Below are 23593 nucleotides of genomic sequence, written 5' to 3' on the forward strand. Positions count from 1 at the left end.
GATTTGATTACCCATGAGACATATCCAGTTTCAAGAATGCTTTTTGAAGTGCAAAGTAATATGAAACCAAAATGTTATGAATGTGAAAGTTTTATATTTAGTACGTATGTAACACACGAGACAATTTGTTTTATTAATTTTTTTGTGACAAGTATTCTATATTTAAAAATAAAAACCAGGGGGGGATTATAGAAGACTTACCCTCTTAGTATGACTTTTGATGAACATTAGAATAGTTGAGATAACTACGATTAGTATGAGAAAAGCATTAGTCATTATTTATGTATTATAACTATTTGGTTCTTATATAGCTTCTCTTTGGTTGTTTAACATGAAATTATAGCTCACAAGCTATCTAACACTTTTGGAAATGGCTTTTTAAGGAGCCAAGTTTTCGTATGATATGACTTTAATATGTAAGATATTTCTTTTGAAATTTAATACCTTTAGTGTATGAAATATGAAGTGTTACACATACTTAATGGACCAAAACTAAAATTTACTATTCATTTTAATCAACATACTTGTAATTAGAATTTAATGCAATCAACAACAAGAATGTTGGTAGTGTAATTATTATTGCATTTAATGAATGGTTAACATTATGATGAGCAATTACTATGAACTAGGTTGGAAAGTAAGTATTTGTTAAGTAGTTTTTCATTTTGTATTAACTCAAAAACATCTCTTTTGGTGGATAACAAAAATTATATTTATTTGTATGTAAAATTCATACATGTAGAAATACACATTTCCCGTAACCATGAGGAAGTCAGATGAATTAGTTTTGAGTTGACATAAGAACTTTAGGAAATAATATCTATGATAACTATGTGTAATGAACCAATTTTCACGACCAAAAATTTCATTTTTGATTAAGTGATTTGCACAACATTTGTATCAAAATATCAACCGATCATATCATTTAATAAAAGCATGTCTCGTATCTGAAAACCGAATCGTAAAAACATAATAATGTCAGAGTACAAATCCCAGAATAACTCATAATGCAGAAAACAAAGAGTGTGTGTATGATGTGCCGCTACCGCGCCAGCTCCTTCCCCTTCGCTGAAGAGGTACCTGAAAGCAAAACTGTAAACTATAAGCACGAAGCTTAGTGAGTTCCCTGTTGTACCACATACCATACAATCACATAAATTACATACTGCCAGACAATTCTGGAGCACCCGACCTACCCGATACGACCATTCTGGGGTGCCGACCTACCCATGCGGCCATTCTGGGGTGCCGTACTACCAGTGTCAAGCCATTCTGGGATGCTGACCTACCCGTGCCAAGCCATTCTGGGGTGCTAACCTACCCGTCGGTCCTAACAGCCGAACTTGGGGACTATTCCCCTCCTACTACCGCTATCACACTTAACATACCATGTCAGCATATAACATATAATCACATACTGTCAGACATATCTGGGGTGCCTGACCTACCCTTCGGTCCTAACAACCGAACTCTATCACTATCACATATAACATATCATGCCAACATATAACATATCATGTAGTAGCGAACCTAGATGATATCACAAAGACAATCATCTAACATACAACTCCTACTGGTGGGCCGGCATAGTGGCTGTAGACCCACCGCTACTGGAAGGTAACTCACCTCAATGTCGTGCAATGTCTGAACTATCGTCGGTGCACAAGTCGACTCCCCATGACTCCTTGATCCCTAAACCATAACCTTCAAGTCAACACACATCGCATACAACCCTAAACAGGTTCGGTCCAAGTTTAGTCAAAGTCAACATTCAGTTGACCTGACTCGCCGAGTTGGCCTACCAACTCGTCAAGTCCATGCTTCACTAATCCCACACAAAACCCCGGCTCCAGTCGTCAATTCTAGCGAAAACTCGACGGGTTCTCCTTCAATCATAACATTGGGACTATCTTCATCCGACTCGTCGAGTTCCTTCTTGAACTCGTCTAGTTCATCTCCAACATAAGAACCTCTTCAGTCTATGACTCGCCGATTTGTATGAACAACTCGTCGAGTCCATCTTCAATGATTGGGAGATTGCTGTGGACTCGCCGAGTCTGCTCATACCCTCATCGGTGATGTACAGATCATCGCCATCATCTTCAACATCAGTGTTTAACACATCTAGGGGTGGATCCTCGACGCCAATATGCACCGATTCCAGTGCACTTAAGTTTGATACAAGATTTAGAAAAACTCTCTTGAGAGAGGGAGTAAATCGGGAAAAACTTGAAGAACTCGAAACTCTGGACCATGATTCCAGGTACCATTTCAATCGCCACTGCAGGTTTATAAATTGAAGGCCTGGAAATACAGAATTGAAAGTCTTACTCGCCATACGGCAGCATGCTACCGTTTCTGAGTCGTCGAGTCGACTCAGTATTTCGAGTGCTAGAGATTCAAGAAGGTTCTCCATGCAAGCGGTGAAAGATCTACAAATGAAAATTGACTACTCCATGAGTTGATGATGAGATATTTATGCCTGATTAATTTACATTTTACCCCTTTACAGTTTTACTAGTGTTTATTATTGGCCCTTATATATTAGCATTTTAAAAAAATAACTTCAATTTAAATTTTGTGATTTTCATTCCAATGATTTTTGTTAAGATTTAGCATTAGCCAAAAAAATGCAATACAAAATTCAACAACATAAAATATTGTGATGTTTGCTTTTTGTAATCTTTTAAGTTTCCTATTTGTTTTTCTAAGTTATTGTAATAAACAATTATATTTTATAAGAGAGTTTTCCTATCAAAGAAATTTGTTATCATCTTTTTTATTTTTATCAAGTATTTGAAACATCTATTTTTTTTTCATTTCTACATCTACGAATGTGGTCGATCCAATATGTTTAAAATCAAGCATTATATGGCATTACATATACATGAAAGTATATATCGATAATTGAGCAAGTTTTGTAATTTGACATATATAAAATTCAGATAATTTTTGGATTGCATAAATGCTTTAATATGAAGTTGCATTTGAATGAGCGGCATTTTATACTTTAGAAAGAAGGATTTGATTACCCATGAGACATATCCAGTTTCAAGAATGCTTTTTGAAGTGCAAAGTAATATGAAACCAAAATGTTATGAATGTGAAAGTTTTATATTTAGTACGTATGTAACACACGAGACAATTTGTTTTATGAATTTTTTTGTGACAAGTATTCTATATTTAAAAATAAAAACCAGGGGGGGATTATAGAAGACTTACCCTCTTAGTATGACTTTTGATGAACATTAGAATAGTTGAGATAACTACGATTAGTATGAGAAAAGCATTAGTCATTATTTATGTATTATAACTATTTGGTTCTTATATAGCTTCTCTTTGGTTGTTTAACATGAAATTATAGCTCACAAGCTATCTAACACTTTTGGAAATGGCTTTTTAAGGAGCCAAGTTTTCGTATGATATGACTTTAATATGTAAGATATTTCTTTTGAAATTTAATACCTTTAGTGTATGAAATATGAAGTGTTACACATACTTAATGGACCAAAACTAAAATTTACTATTCATTTTAATCAACATACTTGTAATTAGAATTTAATGCAATCAACAACAAGAATGTTGGTAGTGTAATTATTATTGCATTTAATGAATGGTTAACATTATGATGAGCAATTACTATGAACTTGGTTGGAAAGTAAGTATTTGTTAAGTAGTTTTTCATTTTGTATTAACTCAAAAACATCTCTTTTGGTGGATAACAAAAATTATATTTATTTGTATGTAAAATTCATACATGTAGAAATACACATTTCCCGTAACCATGAGGAAGTTAGATGAATTCGTTTTGAGTTGACATAAGAACTTTAGGAAATAATATCTATGATAACTATGTGTAATGAACCAATTTTCACGACCAAAAATTTCATTTTTGATTAATTGATTTGCACAACATTTGTATCAAAATATCAACCGATCATATCATTTAATAGAAGCATGTCTCGTATCTGAAAACCGAATCGTAAAAACATAAAAATGTCAGAGTACAAATCCCAGAATAACTCATAATGCGGAAAACAAAGAGTGTGTGTATGATGTGCCGCTACCGCGCCAGCTCCTTCCCCTTCGCTGAAGAGGTACCTGAAACCAAAATTGTAAACTGTAAGCACGAAGCTTAGTGAGTTCCCCCATCGTACCACATAACATACATACTGCCATACAATTCTGCGGCACCCGACCTACCCGATACGGCCATTCTGGGGTGCCGACCTACCCGTGCGGCCATTATGGGTGCTGTACTACCCGTGTCAAGCCATTCTTGGGTGATGACCTACCCGTGCCAAGCCATTCTGGGGTGCTGACCTACCCGTCGGTCCTAACAACCGAACTTGGGGACTATTCCCCTCTTACTACCGCTATCACATTTAACATATCATGTCAGCATATGACATATAATCACATACTGTCAGACATATCTTGGGTGCCTGACCTACCCTTCGGTCCTAACAACCGAACTCTATCACTATCACATATAACATATCATGCCAACATATAACATATCCGGTAGTAGCAAACCTAGATGATATCTCAAAGACAATAATCTAACATACAACTCCTACTGGTGGGCCGGCATTGTGGTCGTAGACCCACCGCTACTGGAAGTTAACTCACCTCAATGTCGTGCAATGTCTGAACTATCGTCGGTGCACAAGTCGACTCCCCATGACTCCTTGATCCCTAAACGATAACCTTCAAGTCAACACACATCGCATACAACCCTAAACAGGGTCGGTCCAAGTTCAGTCAAAGTAAACATTCAGTTGACCTGGCTCGCCGAGTTGGCCTACCAACTCGTCGAGACCATGCTTCACTAATCCCACACAAAACCCCGGCTCCAGTTGTCGAGTCTAGCAAAAACTCGACGGGTTCTCCTTCAATCATAAGATCAGGACTATCTTCATCCGACTCATCGAGTTCCTTCTTGAACTCGTCGAGTTCATCTCCAACATAAGAACTTGTTCAGTCTATGACTTGCCGAGTTGTATGAGCAACTCGTCGAGTCCATCTTCATAGATTGGGAGATTGCTATGGACTCGCCGAGTCTCATGCATTCCAGGTCCCTTTTCGCGTCTAAACCCACAAGGGACTTCCTTCCTATCATTTACCCGTTAATAGGAAGGGTTTGGTGCACAATGGTTACCGACTCGTCGAGTGCCAAGAACAACTCGCCGAGTCCAAGCTTGACCAACTCCATATAGTCGATTTAAATGAGGTCTAACACACCAAAACCATAGATATGGCCTCCTAATGTCCATTTTATACGTAAAGTTCCAAACTTGATGCACATGCATGGGGTTTTTAGCTCAAAAATCCATACAAAGTGTCTTACAATTTACATGGGGCTCTCATGGCCCTAAAGTTGGCACCTTTATGCCATGAGAACCCTTTTAAGGCCCAGATCTGAAGCTAAAGTCCACATAACACTCCTTAAATCCGAAAATGGATTGAAAAGCCCTAATGCACCCAAGATCCACATTCTAAAGATGAACAGCCAAATGAAAGACCAAAGAAGGGGCATTTTACCTTGATTAAGCTGAAGGTGGAATGAGATTTCTGGATCTACAAGCCCCAAGTTGAATACTCAAGCTCCTCTTCTTCCTTCCAAACTTCACAAGTCAACAAAAGCACCAAAATGGCCTTAACACACACACACACAAACGGCTAGGGTTTCGTTATGCAGTTCTAGAAGAGTGTTAAGGACAAGGGATGCTGAGTTAATGTGTTTATATAGGGTGGAAACCCTCATATTAGGATTTTTGTCCATACAGCACGGACTCGTCGAGTCCGGTCCCTGACTCGCCAAGTCATCCATTTAACTCCCGCGTCCAATGCGCTTCTACTCGATGAGTTGGGCCACCAACTCGCCGAGTCCCAGGCCAAAATGCAAAATTCTTTATTTACAAATACATACCAGGAACCAGGTGTTACAAATCTCCCCCACTTATTTTAGACTTCGTCCTCGAAGTCTGCGGATCGATCCAGAAACAGCTCTGGGTAATGCTCCATCATCTCGTCCAGCGGCTCCCAGGTGCACCCCGAGCCCTTTCGGTGCTGCCACTACACCTTTACCAGCTCCACTCTCTTGTTCCTCAGATCCTTTGACTTCGTGTCAAGGATGGCCACTGGCCGCTCGATGTAGTTCAGGCTGTCATCAACCTGAATGTCCTCTAAAGGCACTACTGCCAAATCGTCCACCAAACATTTCCGCAACTGGGAAACGTGAAAGGTGCTATGAATCTGACTGGGTTCAGCTGGCAGATCCAGCCTATATGCCACGTTGCCCACCCGGGCTACAACCCTGAGCGGCCCAATGTACATGGGGCCCAACTTGCCCCGCTTATTGAATCGGATAACGCCTTTCCATGGCGAAACCTTTAGGAGAACCATATCCCCAAACTGGAACTCCAGGTCTGATCGGCGCTTATCGGCATAGCTTTTCTGCCGACTCTGAGCAGTCTGAAGCCTGCTCCGGACTTGCTGTATCTTCTCTGTCATCTTGAGCACTACCTCAGTGCTCCCCATTACCCTCTGGCCAACCCCGCCCCAACATATCGGGGGTCCTGCACTTCCTCCCATATAGCATCTCGAAGGGAGGACGATCAATGCTCGCATGATAACTATTGTTATAGGAGAACTCTGCCAATGGAAGGTAGGTATCCCAACTACCTCTGAAGTCTAATACGCATGCTCGCATCATATCCTCCAGGGTCTGGATGGTTTGCTTGCTCTGACCATCCGTCAGTGGGTGAAAGGCGGTGCTAAAATGCAGACAAGTACCCAACTCATCATGAAACTTCCTCCAAAACCTGGATGTGAACCGCACATCCCTGTCTGAAATCACAGAAACTGGCACACCGTGCCGTGCCACCACCTCCTGGATATAGATTTCGGCCAACTTCTCGGCCTAGATGCTCTCCTGAATCGGGATAAAATGGATGCTCTTGGTCAGTCGACCGATGATGACCCAGATCGAATCCACTCCCCGCGCGGTCCTAAGAAGCTTGGTGATAAAATCGATCGTGATGTCTTCCCATTTCCACAGCGGAGTATCCAATGGCTTTATCTTGCCGTGAGGTCTCTGATGCTCAACCTTGACCTTCCTGCAGGTCAAGCACCGTCCATAAACCATGCCACATCCCGCTTCATGCAGGGCCACTAATAGTTCCTACAAAGATCCCTATACATCTTCGTCGCCCCGGGATGAACGGAGAACCGAGATTTGTGCGCCTCCTCCATCATAACCTGGCGTACACCCCCGTGGTATGGAACCCACACCCTACGGTGTAGTGTCAGTAATCCTCGGCTGTCATAGTCGAAGGAGGAAACCTGCCCCATGATCCGCTCGCTCTTCCGATGTTCCTCCGTCATAGCCTCATGTTGGGCCTCTCGAATCCGCTCCAACAGCGGAGTCACCACTGTCATCCTCAGGCAGACATCTCTGATCGGTGCTGCCTTGTGGCTAAGCGCGTCGGCCACTACATTGGCCTTCCCCGGGTGGTGAAGGATCTCGCAATCGTAATCCTTTACCACGTCCATCCACCGACGCTGCCTCACGTTAAGATTCGGCTGATCCATGAGATACCTCAAACTCTTATGGTCCGTGAAGATGGTACAGCGAACTCCATAGAGGTAATGTCACCAAATCTTGAGGGCGAATACAACAGCCCCCAGCTCCAAATCATGCGTCGGGTAATTCGCCTTGTGAGGCTTCAGCTAGCTCGATGCGTAGGCGATGACATGACCTCTCTGCATCAATACTGCACCCAAACCTGAGATGGATGCATCGCAGTACACAACAAAATCCTCCATGCACTCTGGCAGGGCTAAGATTGGCGCCTCATACAATCTCTGTCTCAGAGTCTCGAACGCGACCTGCTGCTCAGGCCCCCAACGAAAGACCACGGCCTTCCTTATTAGCCTGGTCAGGGGTACGACTATCTTGGAGAAATCCTGGATGAATCTCCAATAGTAGCCGGCTAATCCTAGGAAACTCCGAATCTCGGATGGAGACTTTAGAACCTCCTATCTCATCACGGCCTCCACTTTGGCCAGGTCCACTGAGATCCCGTTCTGGTTGACGAGATGCCCAAGGAACTGCACCTCGCGCAACCAGAACTCACACTTGGAGAACTTAGCGTACAGGTTATCCCTCCTCAAAGTCTCCAGAACCTCTCGCAGATGCTCCTCGTGCTCTTCCTGTGTCTTGGAGTAAAGCAAGATATCATCAATAAACACTATCACAGACCGGTCTAACATCGGTCTACACACACGGTTCATGAGGTCCATGAACGCGGCAGGAGCATTGGTGAGCCTGAAGGGCATCACCACAAACTCGTAGTGGCCATAGCGCGTCCGAAACGCGGTCTTCTATAGATCCACCTCTCTGACCCTCATCTGATGATATCCTGAATGCAGATCAATCTTGGAGAACCAAGATTCTCCCTGTAAGTGGTCAAAAAGGTCATCAATCCTCGGGAGTGGGTAACGGTTCTTCACCATTACCTTGTTCAACTCCCGGTAATCTATACACATCCGATGCGACCCATCCTTCTTCCTCACAAACAAAATCGGGGCTCCCCAAGGAGAACTACTCGGTCTAATGAATCCCTTGTCTAACAGCTCCTGCAGCTGTGTAGACAACTCCTACATCTCAGGAGGAGCCAATCAATATGGTGCCTTGGCTATCGGAGCCGCACCAAGGACTAGGTCGATCCTGAACTCCACCTGCCTCTATGGAGGTATCCCTGGAAACTCCTCGGGGAATACATCTGTAAACTCTTGCACCACGGGCACGTCACCCACTGTCACATTACCTGCCTCCCAGGTGTCCATGACATAAGCGACATATCCTGCGCAACCCTGCTGAAGGTAACGCCTAGCTCCCGCTGCCAAACATACCGCTGGTCCTCACTGTGGCCTTTCGCCCTGAACTACCAACTCTCCTCCACTTGGGGTCCTAATCCGAACCAGCTTCTGCGCGCAATCTATCACTGCCCCATTGGGGCTCAACTAATCCATGCCTATAATCACCTTGCTCCCTCTCAACGGAATAGGAACCAGGTCCACCAGATAACGATCGTCGAATAATCTCAGCACACAGTCTCGGAATACCGTCGATGCTCACCCCGATTGGTCATCTGCAATCTCTACCTCTAAAGGGAAATCCAACATGCCCGAAGACTTAGGAAACTTCTTGTTAAGAGCAAGAGAGACAAATGATCGGGTAGCCCCCTAATCAAATAGTACTTGAACTAGGGTACCATTCACATGGAACGATCCTAAACAAAGCACATATATAACATATCAAAATCACAGCAGTGCATCATAAAGAATAATGATAAGAAATCATACCCCTCACCACATCGGGTGCAGCGTGTGCCTCCTCGGTATTCAACTAGAATGCTCTGCTCCTCACCACTGGAGCCTCTGCCTTGCCCTGCCGACCATTAGTGATTCGCAGGGTTGTTGGAGTTGGCGCCTCCACTGGCGCTGATGCTGCTGACAACTGGGGGCAGTTGGCCTTCTTGTGGCCCCTCTGGTTGAGGTGGAAACATAGCAACTCGGACGTCTGAATAACTGGTGCAGGGGCAGTACAATCCCTGCTGAAATGCCCTGTCTTGCCGCACTTGTAGCAGCCCGACGATCCTAATCTACACGCCCCCTCATGTGGCCTGCCGCATTTCCTGCAGCGGCCTGGTCCTGACTGTCCTTTCAGCCTACCGTCTGATCCCTTGGGCTTCTTCCCGAAGCCCCAGTCATCCGACCCTCCTCTATCTTTCTTTTCCTGACATGCTCTAGATCAATCTCCCTCTCCCTTTCCCTGGCAATCATGGAATCTAGGGTAGGGCACACAAAAAAACTAACATGCTCCCGAATGTCGGCATGTCGCATGTCGTGGTAGTGGGTCCTCCTCATATCCTCATCTCCCGCATATTAGGGCACCAACAATTCCCTCTCCCGGAACCTGGCGGTGATCTCCGCCATGGTCTCCGTAGTCTGTCTCATGTCCAAAAGCTCTCTGGCCAGATGCTGAAGCTCTACAGCTGGCGCAAACTCTACTTGGAACCGAGTAACAAAATCTGACCATGTCATAGCCTCAACACCCGAGGCTCCCAGAGAGTCACCAACCGACTCCCATCAATCCCTAGCCCGGTCCCTCAAACACCCTGCTGCAAATCGTACCTTCGACCCCTCGGGGCAGAAGCTGGTCAGCTACGCGGACTCAATGTCCGCAATCCATCGTCTGGCAGCAATGGGGTCCTTCGCCCCGTGGAAATCTGTTGCACTACTGCCCCTAAAGTCCTTAAAGGACAGTGTGTGGGATCCTGACTGGCCAGACGCCATATCACTCCTGAATGCCCTGAGGCGATCCTCCATCTGCTCGACTATCCCTTCCCCTATCGACCCGAAGATGATGGGGGTCGACTCAAGGATGCCTTTGGTGATCTCTAACACGATGAAATCGCGTAGCCTCTCATCTACTGGCTCGGAACCTGATCCTGAACCCGATCCCTCTCCTGAACTGCCAACTAATGGCCTCTGCCGTAGTACGAACATTCTGCAAAACATAATACCAACCGTTAGTGATACCGATACATCTCGAGGGATCACATCCACTACACGTTCCCTGGTCTTGTCTCAACCTTCCTTAATTTAGGTACAGATCCTTTGCTTTCAGTAGTACGGGCCCATACTACCTTCCACATCTATCCATACCTTCCTCAAGGACTGCCTTGACTCCACTAAGTCCCTTTCACCACTGTTGATTCTTTGTTATTCCCATCCTAGGCTTACCCTATGGAAAATCTCTAACTCCACCCAAACCGGTCCTCAGCTGCTGAAGGCCTCCTTGTAATGCCAATTAGCCATTACCTGAATACCATCACATGTGATGAGGCTCAGATAATCCTTCAAGTAACAGACACGTCCCTACAACGGTTAGACTCAGACGAGAGCTGCGCAATAGGGCCAAATCCAACACTCTGAGTGTATTCAACCCTGATTACATGTGACGTGACATATTCACCTAATGGCTAATTCCCATCACTCAGAGTTCCACAAAGCACAAAGAAAGCGGCAGTCGGATGCAGGAAAACTACTCAAGCAAATCTGTCCTCATAATGAGAAGCTGAACTAGCATATAATGCTGAGCTCATACTACTAGGCATAACCTAAACATCCTATCCTTCTACTGTCTACTCAATACTAGCATGCAATTCTCATAAGCTGAAGCACATAAAGCAGGCACATAAGGCATCATTCCTAGATCCTTAGTCCTATTCTAGCATGTTGTTCTACTGAAACTGATAAGCATAAGATAATAGGTATAGGTACTATGGGGAATACTTACTTGAGCTCGGCCGGTTGCGCACATCACACACTTGTTCCATCTCAAAACTCTTTAATCTTAGCTTTTAGAAAGTCATTTTCCTTGTAAAAATCTTTTAATCCCTTGGTTTCAGTCCAGACACCCCCGAAGGTGTGTCCGAATCCCTCAAACCAGGGCTCTGATACCAACTTGTAATGACCCAATTTTCACGACCAAAAATTTCATTTTTGATTAAGTGATTTCCACAACATTTGTATCGAAATATCAACTGATCATATCATTTAATAAAAGCATGTCTCGTATCTGAAAACCGAATCGTAAAAACATAATAATGTCAGAGTACAAATCCCATAATAACTCATAATGCGGAAAACAAAGAGTGTGTGTATGATGTGCCGCTACCGCGCCAGCTCCTTCCCCTTCGATGAAGAGGTACCTGAAACCAAAACTGTAAACTATAAGCACAAAGCTTAGTGATATCCCCCATCGTACCACATACCATATAATCACATAACATACATACTGCCAGGAAATTATGGGGCGCCCGACCTACCCGGTATGGCCATTCTGGGGTGCCGACCTACCCGTGCGGCCATTCTGGGGTGCCGTACTACCCGTGTCAAGCCATTATGGGGTGCTGACCTACCCGTGCCAAGCCATTCTGGGGTGCTAACCTACCCGTCGGTCCTAACAACCTAACTTAAGGACTATTCCCCCTACTACCGCTATCACATTTAATATATCATGTCAGCATATAACATATAATCACAAACTGTCAGACATATCTAGGGTGCCTGACCTACCCTTCGGTCCTAACAACCGAACTCTATCACTATCACATATAACATATCATGCCAACATATAACATATCAGGTAGTAGCAAACCTAGATGATATCACAAAGACAATCATCTAACATACAACTCCTACTAGTGGGCCGGCATTGTGGCCGTAGACCCACCGCTACTGGAAGGTAACTCACCTCAATGTCGTGCAGTGTCTGAACTATCCTTGGCGCACAAGTCGACTCCCTACGACTCCTCGATCCCTACACGACAACCTTCAAGTCAACACACATCACATACAACCCTAAATAGGGTCGGTCCAAGTTTAGTCAAAGTCACCATTCAGTTGACCTGACTCGCCGAGTTGGCCTACCAACTCGTCGAGTCCATGCTTCACTAATCCCACACAAAACCCCAAATCCACTCGTCGAGTCTAGCGAAAAATCGACGGGTTCTCCTTCAATCATAACATCGAGACTATCTTCATCCGACTCGCCGAGTTCCTTCTTGAACTCGTCGAATTCATCTCCAACATAAGAACTTTTCCAGTTTATGACTCACCGAGTTGTATGAACAACTCGTCGAGTCCATCTTCAAAGATTGGGAGATTGCTATGGACTCGTCGAGTCTACTCATACCACTCGTCGAGTCCCATGGCTTCGAGGTCCCTTTTCGTGTGTAAACCCACAATAGACTTCCTTCCTATCATTTACCCATTCACTAGAAGGGTTTGGTGCACAATGGTTACCGACTCGTTGGGTGCCAAGAACAACTCGCCGAGTCCAAGCTTGACAACTCCATACAGTCGATTTAAATGAGGTCTAACACACCAAAACCATAGATCTGGCCTCTTAATGTCCATTTTATATGTAAAGTTCCAAACTTGATGCACATGCATGGGGTTTTTAGCTCAAAAATCCATATAAAGTGTCTTACAATGTGCATGGGGCTTTTATAGCCCTAAAGTTGGCATCTTTATCCCATGAGACCCCTTTTAAGGCCCAGATCTGAAGCTAAAGTCCACATAACACTCCTTAAATCCGAAAATGGCTTGAAAAGCCCTAAATGCACCCAAGATCCACATTCTAAAGATGAACAACCAAATGAAAGACCAAAGCAGGGGGATTTTACCTTCATTAAGCTGAAGGTGGAATGAGATTTCTGGATCTACAAGCCCCAAGTCGAATACTCAAGCTCCACTTCTTCCTTCCAAGCTTCACAAGTCAACAAAAGCACCAAAATGGCCTTAACACACACACAAACGACTAGGGTTTCGTTATGCAGTTCTAGGAGAGTGTTAGGGACAAGGGAGGCTGAGTTAATGTGTTTATATAGGGTGCAAACCCTCATATTAGGGTTTTTGTCCAAAGAGCACGGACTCGTCAAGTCCGGTCCCTAACTCGCCGAGTCATCCACTTAACTCCCGTGTCCAATGTGCTTCTACTCGACGAGTTGGGCCACCAACTCGCCGAGTCCCAGGCCAAAATGAAAATTACTTTATTTATAAATACGTACGACGAACCAGGTGTTACACTATGACAACATTGATATTGATAATATTTTTTTATCTTTTTGCCATGAAGGAATTTGCATTTTCATAAATCATGTTTTGTTATGTAGGTTTTATACTTATTATTGTCTCCAAGATTTTGTGTTTTGTTTATCATGACTTCGTTGTATATTAAAAATATCAACCATATAATTTGTTTAAAAAATATATATTGTTTTCTTAAAAACTGGATGGCTCATTATATTTCAAAACAACATTATTTGTTAAGTAAGGTTATGATTTCATTAAGCAACTGACCTATATTATTTCATCTATAAAACATTGTGCATCTCATAATCTTGCCATTTAATATCTTAATATAAGACACTAATGATCTAACATGAGTTATATAAGTGAGGCGGTTGTGGAGATATAATTGCATTATACATGTTACATCCAACTCGGTTGTAAAAGCAAGTTGTATAATGTAATCAATTAACCTTTCTGTAACATCTAGATATCCAGGTATGGAAATTTGAGTTTTATAATATTGTGATATAAAGTGTTTTTAAAACATGAAAGTTTGTTTGAAATTTTACGGCGTTACAAGTTGGTCTCAAAGCCTTGGTTTGAGGGATTCGGACGCACCTTCGGGTGTATCTGAACTCAAATTGAGGATTTGAGGAAATTTTTTGATAATAAAATAATTTTCGAAGAGTAAAAGAGTTTTGAGACAAACATAGCAGAGCCGTGTGTACGATCAGCCAGCGCCCGAACAGTGATTTCCCAAAATACCCTTACTTTTGTGTTATGAGATATTTATGATACATTTTATGAGATATTATGCATGCTAGAGACATGCTAGTTATTTCATATCTTAGGACTAGAGTGGCCTGATTTGTGATGCCTTAGCCTAGGAGTTGTTATATGTGATGCGCTTTTGAGTATATGATGAGTAAGAGTATTCAGCTGTAATCCTTTTAGGGGATTTGAGTAGAGGAGTCATCTAGGAGAGATGCCTAGATGAGTATTGTGGTGCTTATCGAAGGAATAGTTAGAACCCGCGAGGGGTAGAGTTTCAGAGTTCGGTGGTATTTTTGAGAATGAGCAGAACAAGCGGAGTTATCACCCAGAGTGAGTTCTATGTATTATTCGATGCCTGAATGCTGCTTGTTTCGTGCTTTGTGGAACTCTCGATGATGGGAGTCAGCTACCAAGTGAATATGACGATATTTAGGAGGTAGATGGTTGGCATCATTAGGAGCTCTTCAGCAGTTGATGGCGGAGAAGTGGGAGGACCAAGGAAGAGCGTAGGGAGTAACCTTAGCCAGATGAGTACGCTGGCAGAGTAGAGCATTTCGTTGAGAAGCGAGCACGCGTGACAGAATTGGTGAACGAGAAGATTGAGCAGCTACTTAGGAGCTCTGGGATGGTCTGTGTGGAAAGTATGGGTAGATGTGGCAGGTAGTATGGGCCCTTACTACCGAAAGTAGAGGACCTATACTCGATAAATGGAGTGATGTTATGGTTCGGGTACCATGCATCGTAGCAGAGTGAGGAGTGATGTTATGGTTCGAGTACCATGCATCGTAGCATATTGAGGAGTGATGTCATGGTTTGAGTACCATGCATCGTAGCAGATTGAGGAGTGATGTTATGGTTCGAGTACCATACATCGAAGCAGATTGAGGAGTGATGTTATGGTTCGAGTACCATGCATCGTAGCGGATTGAGGAGTGATGTTATGGTTCGAGTACCATGCATCGTAGCAGATTGAGGAGTGATGTTATGGTTTGAGTACCATACATCAGAGAAAATTGAGGAGTGATGTTATGGTTCGAGTACCATACATCGGAGCAGATTGAGGAGTGATATTATGGTTCGGGTACCATACGTTGTAGCGGATTGAGAAGAGATGTCATGGGCTGAGTATCATGGTTTGTATTGAATGACGCCTGTGGTTCTTCGGTTATCCGGTCATGATTGATTAGGTGGAAATGGGACACGATGGGGTTTTAGGCCTGAGGGCCATAATTGAGTTTGAAGAGGCATCCCTTGAGAGGGAGGTCGAGAGCATTTCAGAGTATTTTTGGTAAGATGTCAGATGTAGTCGCAACACTCTGAGATTAGTAGAGAGTACCATGTAGTCTGCCGCGGGGAAATGATTTACCATGAGCAGGTAGTTAGTGGGGACTGAAATGGTCAAGGACCACATTACACCCTAATTGAGTATGGTAGGGCGTGTGGTAGCAGGATCAACGGGTAATCCAGATGAGTATATCAAGGCGGTGGCTCTTCTGTCTTGATGGGTATTGAGGGTGGGAGTAGAGTCCTTGTTCTTGTGATGATTCATGTGTAGGAACTTGGGTTGAGAAGTCGAGATTGAGGAGTATGATGACTTATTGTTTCAGTCTAAGAGTCAGTAATATTACTGGACAGTTGAGACGTTCGGTATTGGGAATGGTATGAGACTTTGAACGACTAGAGGCAGTCATGATGAGAAGTTCCTGAAGATTTCATCTGAGATTCAGAGTATTTGATGTTACTTGATCTCTTTAAAAGAGATTATCGAGCGTTGCGTAACACCTTCCAAGGGCAGGTGCAATGTTGCTAGTGGAAACTATTGGTGGGATGGCTTGTGCGCCAATTGGTGATGGTTCGAACCCTAAGTGGGGGAGAACCGAGTACCGTATTGAAGGGAGCAAAGATTTGTTCAATAGAGGTTATAAAAAGTGGTATTTAGAGAGCTGTGGTACGAGTTCATGAGAACAGAGTTATTGGTCATCGAGGAGTGGTGCAGAGTGAGATGATGAATGTAGATGAGTGTCTCCACGGCAGGTGGCCAATGGTCAGGAACCTGGTGGTGGTTAGGGCCGTTCCAAGTGGGAGGCTCGTAAGGATAGTATTGGCAGATGAGAACTTCTTAGTCAAAGTATTGATTGTGTATGCTCTTTTGGGGGTAGATAGAAGGGATCGAGCAGCCAACTACCAGGCCGGTATGTGTATTCTTGCTTGGATTATGAGTAGTAGAGGAAAGAGTTTCGGAAGATCATCAGCGTGTTCTGAAGCGTTAGCACTTTCTCTTTATTCCAATTGAGTGTTTGGATACACCGAAGCTACACATTGGGTAAAATGAAGAATTAATTATGGGGTTCAGAGGGAGTGTGTTGTTGTATCTGTATGATGCTGGGAGTAGGAGATCAGTGGTTAAGGCAGGATATTGTGACGTTCTATGTTAGTGCTCCGAGGAATCCGAGTATAATGTCCTGATTTCTGAATTATTTTAGAATCTTGAGTTGGAGACGGCAAGTGGTGTATCAACTATCTACAGTTCCAGTGACAGCCCTATGAGTATTGTCATCAAGAGGGATTAGTTAAGAATGTGGATCTCAGCAGGGCAAGGTATTGTTATGGAGGTTGTCGTCAGAGTCTGTGATGCATATTTAGGTCAAGTGTGTGTAGCTATCTTTGATAGTCTGTAGAGCATGAGTTACGGGACGTAGTGTGGTGTTGTAGTAAAAATGAGATTATGGGGTGATGAGAGAGGGAGTCGTGATACTACGAGGAGTCGTAGTATTCACTAGACAGAGGGTGTTGTGATGCTACGGGGAGTCGTAGTACTCACAAGTCAGAGAGAGGGAGTCCTGATAGTACGAGGAGACGTAATATTCACTATACAGAGGGTGTTGTGATGCTACGGGGACTCGTAGTACTCACAAGTCAAAGAGAGGGAGTCATGATACTACGAGGAGCTGTAGTATTCACTAGTCATAGGGTGTTGTGATGCTACAGGGAGTCGTAGTACTCACAAGTCAGAGAGAGGGAGTCGTGATACTACAGGGAGTCGTAGTACTCACTAGTCAGAGGATGTTGTGATGCTACGGGGAGCCGTAGTACTCACTAGTCAGAGGCTGTCGTGATGCTGCGGGGAGCCATAATACTCGCTAGACGACAAGAGAGTGTGATGTTGAAGTACTCTCCGATCTGAGTATGATGCAGAAGAGTTTTGGGCTTGAGTAGCCCTAGTAATGAGTTTTTGGAGCTTGATGGTTGAACCAGGGGCGAGACTGGGGTCTCCGTCTTGAACGAGAATCATTATATTTTGATTTGAGTGGTAATTGTCGCAACATAAGGGGATTGGAAAGGTGGTAATTGCGTGGGGCGCAGGTTGAGTCATGAGATGAATGTTTCATTGGGACACGAGGTTGCAACTTTGGGATGGACCAAACTCTTGAGTTGAGTTTGGCATTGATGGTGTGTGGGTAAACGAGATGAGACTCTAGAATTTTGTGGTGAATTCTTGGATGAGGGGTATTGTTGTCATCGGATGTCTAAAGCCTATATAGGTCAGTACTCGGGTACGGGAGATACCACGAGTTGCGTAAGAGATATGCGCAGCAGACATCAGAGGTTGGGGTAGAGTCGATCCTCGGTTGGATGGTAGTTTTCGTATAAGGAAAAGAGAATTTTGTGACTTGTGTGTCACTGGGCCGAGATAGTTGACACGGGTAAGGAAGTTAGTGAGATATTTTGGATCATGTTATGGGTGACCTTTGGAGGTTCAGCTGTGGAGTCAAAAGTTGACCTGGTGCTCAGTGTCAATGAGGGATATGAGAAATGAACTAGAGCTTATTATGGGGATGTCTGAGGACACTCCCGAGCAAGCGTGGTTATTTCTTTTATGTCCAAGGGCAGAGTGTTGAGGATTCTTTGTTCGGGTGGGTTCTGATAGCAGTTTAGTGAATGTGCCTCGGTGGCGTGTGAGCCCATTCATTCCTGGGGCATGATTCAGATGATTTATCATGACCAGCTGGGCGAGCAATAGCCAGTTGTTGGATTTGATCTTATGAGAATTGATATTTTCATAATTAGTCATATGTTTAGCATACATTTTTATTCATTTTTAGCTAATTATGTGCATAATGTGGACAAAAGGTGCTTAATAATGCTTAAATTTTGTTTTCAGTCCAAAAGACATGCTTGGAAGTAAAAAGGAACAAGGAGAAGCAATTAGAGACCAAAGCATGAAGAAAGAGGAAAAACACACCAACTCGGCGAGTACCCAAGAATGTTCCCGAAGATAAGTCAAGACTCCTGGCCATACACGAATTTTATGCATCTATTTAGCGAGTTGAGTGACCTACTCGCCGAGTTGCCCCTGTTTTGTGATAATTATAAATATCGAACCTTTATTCGAATGGGGGACCTTTTTCTAGCTTTTGGGAGTTACACCTGCGATTGAAGAACCCTATGGAGAACTGAGAAACCCTAACCCTCGATCTTTTGAAGAATCAAGGCAATTTAGGTTATACTTTCCACTTAATCTTAGGAATTAAGCATGTCTAGCCTAGTTGAATTTGTTTTTGAGTTTGTTTTTACTGTAACCATGAGCTAAATTCGTATTGTTTCTGTTTAGGAAGACCAAGTTACTCCTATGGTTTAATTATTATTATTTTTATTGATTGTTTATTGGTGATTTTATTAAATTAAGTTTGTTAAAGAACCTTATGCATTAACCACAACTATTTTCTGCTAATTAGAAGACAATTAAGCTGCATGAACATCTCTTAGTTGTTAACCACATATGTTCATGTGACCACTTTATCATATGTCTAGGAATAATGAACATGAAACTAGAATTAATAAGAGAATGGGTAAATTAATTAATGTGTAAGCTTGTTTGAGAAACCAACAAACAAGAGGTTAATTGAACCACCAACTTGATTAACCAATTACAAGTCTTATTTAATCCAAACAATTGAACTAGGGAATTAATTAGTTTAAACAATTGGCCACTGCTTGAATTGATTAATTGTCTAAGGGTTAGTAGTAATGAACATGAACCTAACCACTATAGTTACTAACCAATAACAATTAATTTATCATATTATCATATAAATAACCATAGAGTGAATTGGTTGGACCTAAACAGAAACTCTTTATCAAATTTGGTGAATTTGTTACTTGTTCTAGTTATTTAGTTAATCACGTGCTTAGGTGGTGTGTTTAAGTTTCTATTCTTGTAAAACTTGAGAAAAACCCTTTTACTTTTATTACTTGCTTAGTTAAAATTAGTTATTAGTTTAATTTCCGTTCCCTGAGTTCGACACCCTACTTATCTAACTATACCACTAAAAGACAGGTTCACTGCCTTTGTGTGCTAAATTTATAATTTAAAAAGTAGGAATAAAACTAGTCCATTTCACACACATCAAGAATCAAAGAGCCAGTGAGTAAACAGGGTTGATATTTGAGGAATGAATATCAGGGTGATGGCTCGAGTGAGCGGTCTGGCGGCGGGTCAGGCCACTAGAGTTTCCGAGTATTGGGGAGGAGTATTTTAGCGATGAAAGAGTTGGTTAAAATTTTGGTTTTGGAAGTTTTAGGTGGTTTCGGGTGTCCACAGAGAAAAATGCCGGTGTAATATGAAGATCATTTTAGTGGTGCCTTTCGGGTTGATAATTTCAATATATAAATGGTTAAGGAGTGATTTCGAGGGAGAAATCTAATTCAAGTGGGGGAGAATTGTAACATACGGATATCCAGGTATGGAAATTTGAGTATTTTATTTTGGGATGAGAAGAGACTCGACGAGTTGACGCCCCAACTCGTCGAGTAGGATCGCGATCTGGTGACTTGTTTAATGAAGGGACTCGACGACTCGGGTATCTGGACTCGTCGAGTCAGCGTTGTTAAGAAAAACCCTAATTGTCTGGGTTTGGGACCTATTTAAAGGTCCTTATGGTCTTCATTTGCGGCCATTACACCCTGAGAAACCCTAGAGAGCAGAGAGGAAGCTTGTGGTGCAAGAGGAAGGCTAATTCATCATCTTTTGGTGTGCTTTAGCAAAGGGAAGGTTGGATTTCGAGTTAGGCTGTCTTGTGGGACTTAAATCTTCCATCTTTTCGTTCAGAGCTGCTGTGGGAGGTAAGGATTCATGTCCATCTTCGTTTGTGTGCTAGATTTCATGAATATAGGGTGTTTTTTTTTTCTTTTGGTAAGAGATCTAGAGTATGTGATGTCCCCTTGTGTGTATATCTTCAGATCTGGACCTTGGGAGGTCCAGAGAGTCCCTATACTCCAGTTGTATGCAAATCCTTTAAGAGTCATGAGCTTTGGTCGCCATTTATGAGTGAATTCTCCATTTTGAGACTTATGAGCGTTGCATGTGTATCAAGGTTGTACCTTTACGTGTTTGTTGAGCTTGGGAAGGACAGATCTGTGGATTAGAGGAACATATCTGGCCTCAGAAGGTCATTTGAGTATGGTCATGGATGCAACTCGTCGAGTTCATAATTGGACTCGACGAGTCGAGTCAGGGATGCCCCGCGATTCGTGCCAGGTCTAACTCGTCGAGCAAGGGGTTGACTCGATGTGTCAAGCGAGGCTAGAAGGAGGATTCCGTGGAGACGTGTGGACTCGTCGAGTCATCATTGTGCACTCGATGAGTCGGGTCAAAGTTTGACCGTTGACTTCGTTGACTTTAGGGTTTTAGTCAAGGTTGACTTAAGAGAGTTCAGGGAGGGGTAGAATGGTATTCTACCCAATCTTTAGAGATGAGACTATGAGAGAGTATTGATCGAGAATGTTATTTGAATAATAGGAGGAGGCTAGGTCGGGACGATGAGTACGAGAGTTCATCCGACTACGTTTGAGGTGAGTCTTCTTACTATACTTTACCATGAGTGGTAATTAGAGTTATGTGATAGAGTTATTGTATGCTATTTATGTGATGTGTTGCACTGTATTATTTCTATGTGATTTATGTCGTGTGTATATCAGAGTATATTAGAGTTAGAACCGGAAGGTTCACAGAGCTAGGACCAGAGGGTCCACAAAGTTAGGGCCCAAGGGCCCACAGAGTTATGGCCTCGAGTGGCTAGTATGTGTTATGTGTGGTATTTTGGGGAACTCACTAAGCTTCGTGCTTACAGTGTTTTGTGTTATGTGTTTCAGGTACTAGTGAGGATCGCGGGAAGGCACCGACATGATCAGTACACATACGCAGAGTTTTATATATGTTATGATCTTGGGATTTTGACTTATGTTTGGATATATGAAACAATGAGTTTTATAATATTGTTATATAAAGTGTTTTTAAAACGTGAAAATTTGTTTGAAATTTTACAGCGTTACACTTTCAGATGACACAACTACAAATTATATGTCATTTAGTGGCACACAAAAAGTTCCACTAAAAACCAAAAGAATGCCACTAAAGACTACTCAAAGAATCAGCGGCGCATATATAAAGTATTACTAGAAACTCTCCAACTAAAACCCTTTAATGACACTTTTATTGTTTTGTCGTTGCAGCCTTATAGGATTTTAGTGGCACTTTCTTATTTGCCACAACAGAACAAAAGTATTTTTAGGAACATATTTTGTGCCGCTAAACACTCATTTGATTCTAGATTTCATGCTATCTTTAGTGACACATTTTAGAACTTTAGTGACCATTTTTTTATCACATTAAACATATATGGATGTTATTCGAATTAATGTATACAAGCTCGACTAAAAGTATCAAAAGGAATATACATATTATATCAATTGTATAAAAAAAAAAGTAAACACTTCACAAGGAAACCAAACATACATGTCATTAAACCTTTTTAGCCATGTGTTAGCTTTTATCCATTTCCATATATGTATGCTCTAATTTTGTACCTAAGAACTCCGTATTGTCTTCAACCACGCACACACACTACATTAGTAAAACAAAAAAGCATAAATATATATCTTTTGTATTTTTCTAAACGATTAAAGCAAATATGTTTTTTAAATCATTACAAAAAAGCTAAGGGGTTACACTGACAAAATAGTGAATATATGTTGCTTACCTTTTGTATTTTTCTCAATCAGAAAAATAATATCACAAAAGAATATTTAGAAAAAACTTTACCTTTAAACAACAATGCTCTTGGAGACCTTCAAAATTGTTACCCACAAGAAATGCTATGAGGCAGTAATATATATATATATATATATATATATATATATATATATATATATATATATATATATATATATATAGAGAGAGAGAGAGAGAGAGAGAGAGAAATTTCTTACCTTCTTACCAAAAATTTCCTTGTTATTTGATCTTGATTATATATATATATATATATATATATATATATATATATATATATATATATATATATATATATATATATATTATTGATTACTATATAACTCTTACCATATTTTTGCATTATGTCTATGGTTTCATCAGGTATAATGTCATTTTTTTAGTTGCATTTTCCTCTCTATTCAATGCATAATGAACAATAATAAGCATTAAAAGAGTAAACTGTAAGAAATAGCAACGTACTTTGCATACCATGTCAGCAACTACAAAAATCAATTAGACTGCCCTAATTTGGTGAAAAATATAAAGATAAATTAAAAATTCAAGATCATAAAAAAAAATGTGAAATGGTTTGAGAATGAAACAAACATAATGAACCAAACATGATAAACTAATAAAAATAAATCATTATAAACAAATATAACTTATCCAACAAAAAAAGTAATTCTTCATTGCAACACCATTTTTAGTTATTTGTTCCTACACTCTCGCCGACAAACTATATTTTAAGTGTTATGAATTATTGTTTAAGTACGTTTTTAGATTTACAAAAATGTCTATGAATTTAGTAATTGACCCATTTAAGTTGTTAAATAAGGCATTTTAACCAGTTATACATGATCAATTTAGCATACAATTTGATAATCATTTATATATTCTTCTTATTCATTCGATTTTAATATTTTTACCTTACATTGATCATTATTTCTCATCTAAATAGTTACCTTTTAATATTTGACTTTATTTAAATACTTCTGTTGAATAGTTTAGAATTTTACATAATAAATAATTAAAATTGGCCTACGAAAGTAAGGATTTAAACCGATATACGAGTTTCCAGTGGATGAAGAAGAAAGAGTAATATCACCCTTCAACCTC

Source organism: Lactuca sativa, chromosome 7 (genome assembly GCF_002870075.4).
Source record: "Lactuca sativa cultivar Salinas chromosome 7, Lsat_Salinas_v11, whole genome shotgun sequence".
Lineage (NCBI taxonomy): Eukaryota > Viridiplantae > Streptophyta > Magnoliopsida > Asterales > Asteraceae > Lactuca > Lactuca sativa.